At 39.8% G+C, this 5,684-nt stretch overlaps 1 long non-coding RNA gene across 1 annotated transcript; it reads right to left on the bottom strand.

Annotated features, from left to right (window-relative positions):
* Positions 1 to 2,944: 2,944 nt before the first annotated feature.
* On the bottom strand, positions 2,945 to 4,430 carry LOC133734234 (uncharacterized). The gene is made up of 3 exons (XR_009858156.1): positions 4,292 to 4,430; positions 3,114 to 4,010; positions 2,945 to 3,018 (listed from the first exon to the last, which is right to left on the bottom strand). It is a non-coding gene; the product is annotated as an uncharacterized LOC133734234 (long non-coding RNA).
* Positions 4,431 to 5,684: the final 1,254 nt, after the last annotated feature.

The following is a 5,684-nucleotide window of genomic DNA, read 5'->3' as shown; positions in this document are numbered from 1 at the left end:
TACCATATATATATTGACACTTATGAGTTACTCTCAATTTCACTCATAAGGTCACTCCACATTTGGCAGACAGACTAGAGCTCTAACTGAACGTAACCACTCGTCCGGCCACAGACGTGATTACGATTTAATACTATTAATAACCACCAGCCCGGTACGAGAGCGTGATTCACTAATAGATGCCATGGTCACCTCGTGACCTAGTGATCTCCACAGATCACAACAATTTATTGTTCCTCAACAATAAAACTCAACACCTCTCACAATATATTGTTTCTCAACAATAAACTCAATACCTCTCACAATATATTGTTTCTCAACAATAAACTCAACACAACTCCAACAATACATATTATTTCACGTAATAATATATATACAGACATTCACACAGGAATGTCTAATACACCAACAATAGTTCATATGATTGCAAAATAAAGCAATTAAATATATTGGGTTCGTAATATGAACCACGTGAGGTTTACTCACCTCTAATCCAGCTGCGTCTTCTTAACAGCTCCATTAACAATCTCACGAATCGTCCGCCAAATAAATCCATCGATCACCTAATCCAATAATGATCTTAACTTAGCCAACAACTCAAAAGCACACATATACGGAAATCCAACGGTCGGATTCTAATTTAATGATGATCCAACGGTCAGATCGAATTTATACGATGATCCAACGGTCGGATCCTCACGGATCGCCCTTAGGATCATCCTCCAAAATTATCATTAAAGACTCAGATCTTCTTGAATCACTCTAACAAACATCTCCATAAAATTATATGAAAATCCGACGGTCAGATTCTCACGAATCGCCTTCCGAATCACTATTTCTCAATTATACGAAGATCCAACGGTCGGATCTTCGCCCGTGACCTCACAAAGTCACCGGGACAGTCATACGATCAACATATCCAAAATTGAAGCAAAACCGATGGTCAGATCTTCACAGATCGTAAACCGAAGATAAACGTAAAAACGTTAAATAGTAACGTCAAAACGAAAATCCACTATTTATCAACTTTTTTTAACATGACCATGTTATATATCAAAACGCTCGTATGGATGCATAGATCATCGCCTAGATAATGAAAACTCGAAATATGGTCTGATGCGCCGCCACAAGCGGTGGTCAGTGGGCGGTCAACGCGGCGGTCAACGCCGGTCAACCACCTCAGATGGCAAAGTGACCAACTACAAACTGGTTCAAAATGAAAGGGTGGTCGACTTTCATACCTGGAGCTAAGCCTGGTTCGGCCTAGATCGTCCTAAATCAAGCGTTGAAGTTGGATTAATCTCGTGCGTCTGATCAGATTCCAGATTGAATCAGGGACGTCGAAATCTTCAACTCGTGATCTTTCACTCCACACTCCAAATCGTCAAGCAAGGCCTATATGGGGATGATCAGGGGGAGGAGGAGATCACGAAAATGGGGAGGATCGGCCCGTGCAACGCCGGCACGGCCAAGATCCGGTCGGGTCGAATGCTAGGCTCTGGGGGGCTTCGATCCACGTCTGGGGGCAGCGGCGGTGCAAGGGGAGGCCACCAGGCGGCTGGGTGTGGCACGGCGAGTCCGGAGAGGGCCGGGTCGTGGCCGGAGGACGCCGGAGGAGGGAGATGGGTCCGGGTCGGGTCAGTCGGGTCGGCTGCGTAGGGAGGAGAGAGAACGGAGGAAACCGGGGGCCAAAATGCAAAATTTGCATTTTTTCGTCCTTAATGAATAAATCTGATATTTTTCCTATTTATAGAAAATTCCCAATTTTCAAATATTCATAACTTAATCATACGAACTCCGAATATTGCGTTCCACATGTCCACGAACTCGTATCGACGAGCTCTACAACTTTCATGAAGGGAGTTTTCCCAAATTTTGAACGTATAAAAAGTCAACTTTGTTGACCCCCTAAAAACGTTCGTTTTCGAAAATAAAATCGTTCGAACTAATTCCACAACTTCTCCAAGCTTCGTACTCGCTCCTACTATCGTGAAATCATTTCTAAAAATCCACGGAATTTAATTTGGATTTTCCGGGGTATTACATATACGATCACTTTAAGCATCCACAATCATTAACATTCCAGAAAAGACATAAAAACTGATGAAAGGCCTTCCAAATGGCATTCCTGTCCCTCCCAAACTCCTTTCACAAAGATGAGCCTAACCGTCATTGTTGTCACTTAAGAACCTTCCCAAAACATGTGCTCTCTGCTGAGTCATGGCACTTTTTTTAAAGGTAGACTCTAATTCAAGACCTTTCGATAATCACTTGATAATGTACGTTACAGCAATCCCGTTGTCCACACTGTACATTAGAAAACAAATGAATAAGCTCATACACACACATTAGGAGTGCGGATAGTAAGGAACAAGATAATTACCTGGAAGGATCTTGTTTAGGACATTCCTTGCTTGAAATAATAGGGAAATGATGAACATTATTTCTTCCCAACCAGGTAAGCAAGTCCTTGTCTTTGTTTGATACATTGAACGTAAATAGACTCACTTGCCCTTCTCTTTTCACATGTTTCCATATCATCTTGCTCTTAATAATTGATTTACCCTTATCTTTCAAAAATGCCAAGCGTTTTGAGATTTCACCATGCTGCACATTATGTTGTCATAGAGGTAGAGCATTAATTGTGGTATACGTCATATATCTATCAACAAAGGGAGTTGTCCAAGTAATTCTTCACTGCGGGTGCCCAGGCATAGAGAGACATTGAATCTAGGTCCTCTATGTATGGAACTATAAACCAGCTAAGGTCATTGCCACTATTGCAGAAAAATAGTGTTACACAAAAATAGAGACAAACCAACCTAACAAAATCACATTCATTCTCAAGCCCCCTCAGTTTAGATACATCTTTGATTAGTTGCTCCAGGATCACCTTGAACAACCTTTTCACTCCAGGGAATCGTCTTTTAATGAAATCAGAATCCCCTTTTCTCTTCTTCTGGTTAAGGTTGATCTCACGACCTTCAATATTCAAACCAAACAGTTCTGGAATGTCACCTACAGATATGGTACCAGTAATTTCCCCAAACTGAAACGAGTTTTTCCCCTTGTCAAAGCATTTTAAAAGAGAAACGATGTCACTATTAGACTACCTACAAGCAGAGTCTATTATTTGCCGCTCATAAAAAGCTCTAAACAAATCCCTGAACGGTGTGGACTCTATCAGATCAAGCTTCACTTCAGTAATATCTGCCCTTAACTCGTCGGTCATAACACGTCCAAACTTGAGAAGGTCGCACCTAAATTCCAGGTGGGTGTACTCTTTAGCCATCAAAATTAACTTGTAGTATCTATTGAGAAACAAGAAGATGAAACAAAAACCTGCAATCAAGAACTTGTATAGTCTATCATACCTACTCAATAGCAAAAACCTCTTCGTCAGGAGCACACACACCTTTTGAATAGGTAGCAACCACAATACTCATCAACCGTACCAATCGGATATGCTGTCGAACACAGGCAACCCACCAACCTCTGATTGTGCAATCCATTTATATCACAAGCTTGTAGAGATATTGACACCGGCTTTGAATGTACAGATTAGACTCTTCAATATGGAGATTACGTAACCTCCAACCCAGAGGAGAATTTTCAATTGCTGAAATCAAGGGTTGAGTAATTTTAGGCGACGTCTATGGGCAGCCGTTTCATGATCGACTTCCATCGGCAACAAATTTGGATTTTATTATCAATCATATTTAATAGGTGAATGAGAAATTTGATAGTGGCAGCTTTAGTAATTCTTAACAACATTGAGTTTTATTATTTATTCTATTTAATAGGTTTTTTTATTTTGCATAAAAAAAATTAATTGATTTTGGTGTATATTAAAACACTCTTATGGTTGGGTTTATTCTAAAAGAGGTGTGTCAATTTGGGTATAGAATCAAATTCCCCCAACAAAAAAGCCCAGTAAACATTTGAACTCTTTCAGTATTCACAGGTTGCAAATTATTTTCCCTAGCTTAAGTTGCAGCATCATCTTTTCCCTGTGCCATGAAAAAATAGAATAGATCAGCTTAAAAAAAATAGGCATTCCCATCAAAGTCAGTTTACATATTTAGTTCGCACAAATACATTAAACTACAATACCAATGTGGCCCAAGAGTATGTAACAACAGTTAAACCAAATAATCATAACTACTGCAGCAATCTACTTAAATGTTAAGAATGAGCATTGTATGATACTAGCTCAATAATTTGCAAGGCTAATGCAGTGATACATACCTACTATGCCTAATAAAACTAAATTAAAAGGCCTAATCCATACCTGGAAAGTGTGGTGTGAATTTAGCACATCTTTGATCTCCTATCTGAAATGTAGAATATGATAAGATAAAAGAGAAACAAGAAAATGAATTAGTTGAGATAGATATACTTCATGTTCGTACTCTTAAATGAAAATTATAATGATAATCATATATGATTTGATTAGGATAGTCACTCGGGGCTAAGAAGTGCACTATTAATTGTCCATAGGCCCTCTCTCAGTAGATACAATGTGCTACTGAACAAGGCCTCCAACAGAGAGTGTCGCACTTTATTTTTATTCCATATCTATGAACATAAAATTGAAGAAAAAAAAAATCACGATTATGTATACTTAACTACAAACAACAATTCAAATAGTCTTCCCAAATGCTATACTCAGATTTCAGTGGAGAAACATAGTAGGATCTCTCGACTTCAGGTTTAGCGAATTAGCGACTAAGTAATGCTACTTGCTCAATTCGCGTCTGATATTCCCATACAACATTCTTAGAGCTGGGCTCTTTTTCTCATGTATAATGATGCTTTGTGTACATAACAACTAGTTACCAAACATAAACGACACATCTGTAGTCACCGAGTCCGTTACCCGATATCCTGTATGATAGAACTATGGCCAGGCCTGAGGTCATAACTCATAACTACACCACCATTGTAATACCCCAGTCGGGTATATGGTTCAAAGGATCACCTTTAGGCCACTCTAAGAAGGGTACCAACCATAGGTATCCTACTTAGGAAGGGACAACTCTCCCACATTGAAACTAAGGCGATATCAGTCCCCAGTTCACCTTACTTGAGCATTAACTCATTACCTATTGTTACTTGTTAGTATGTCAATATTAATATAAGGTATTTTGACACAGCTCGAACCTTAATTAATGGAAGTTATTCTGTTATTCCGAATTTAGTGTGGAATAATAAAATTTCACCAATTTCCCAAAAACTTCGATTGTGGCCGAAATACCCCAAAACATCAACTCAGTCAAAACTCAATCAAAACAAAAACTATGTATACTCATGTGTAAAGCACGAAGAGAGACCACGTTTCATACCTCAAGCACCTCAAACGGTCGCCGGGAAAGACGAAGAACCGCCTGAAAATGCTGCAAGCTTCCGAGCTTCAAGACGTCGTCGTTAACCGCCTAATGGGTGATCTGAGGCCAAAGGGGCATCGGCGCCGAGGAGAGAAAGCGAACGGCACCGGTGCGCCTACAGGAGGTGATCGGAGAAGAGAGTTCCGGTCATATCCTCTATTCGGGTCGGTGGGTCTCCTTCTCGGGTCAAGGAAGAAGGGCCGATCCTAACTTTTTAGAGGCCTGAGGCAAATATTCATATGAATTTTTTTTCTAAAATAAATTAAATCCAAAAACACTAGTAGCAATGAAAAAAAA

This window comes from Rosa rugosa, chromosome 2 (assembly GCF_958449725.1).
Source record: "Rosa rugosa chromosome 2, drRosRugo1.1, whole genome shotgun sequence".
In the NCBI taxonomy this organism is placed as follows: Eukaryota; Viridiplantae; Streptophyta; class Magnoliopsida; order Rosales; family Rosaceae; genus Rosa; species Rosa rugosa.
The sequence above is the reverse complement of the archived record's forward strand: the minus strand, read 5'-3'. Positions and strand labels throughout refer to the sequence as shown.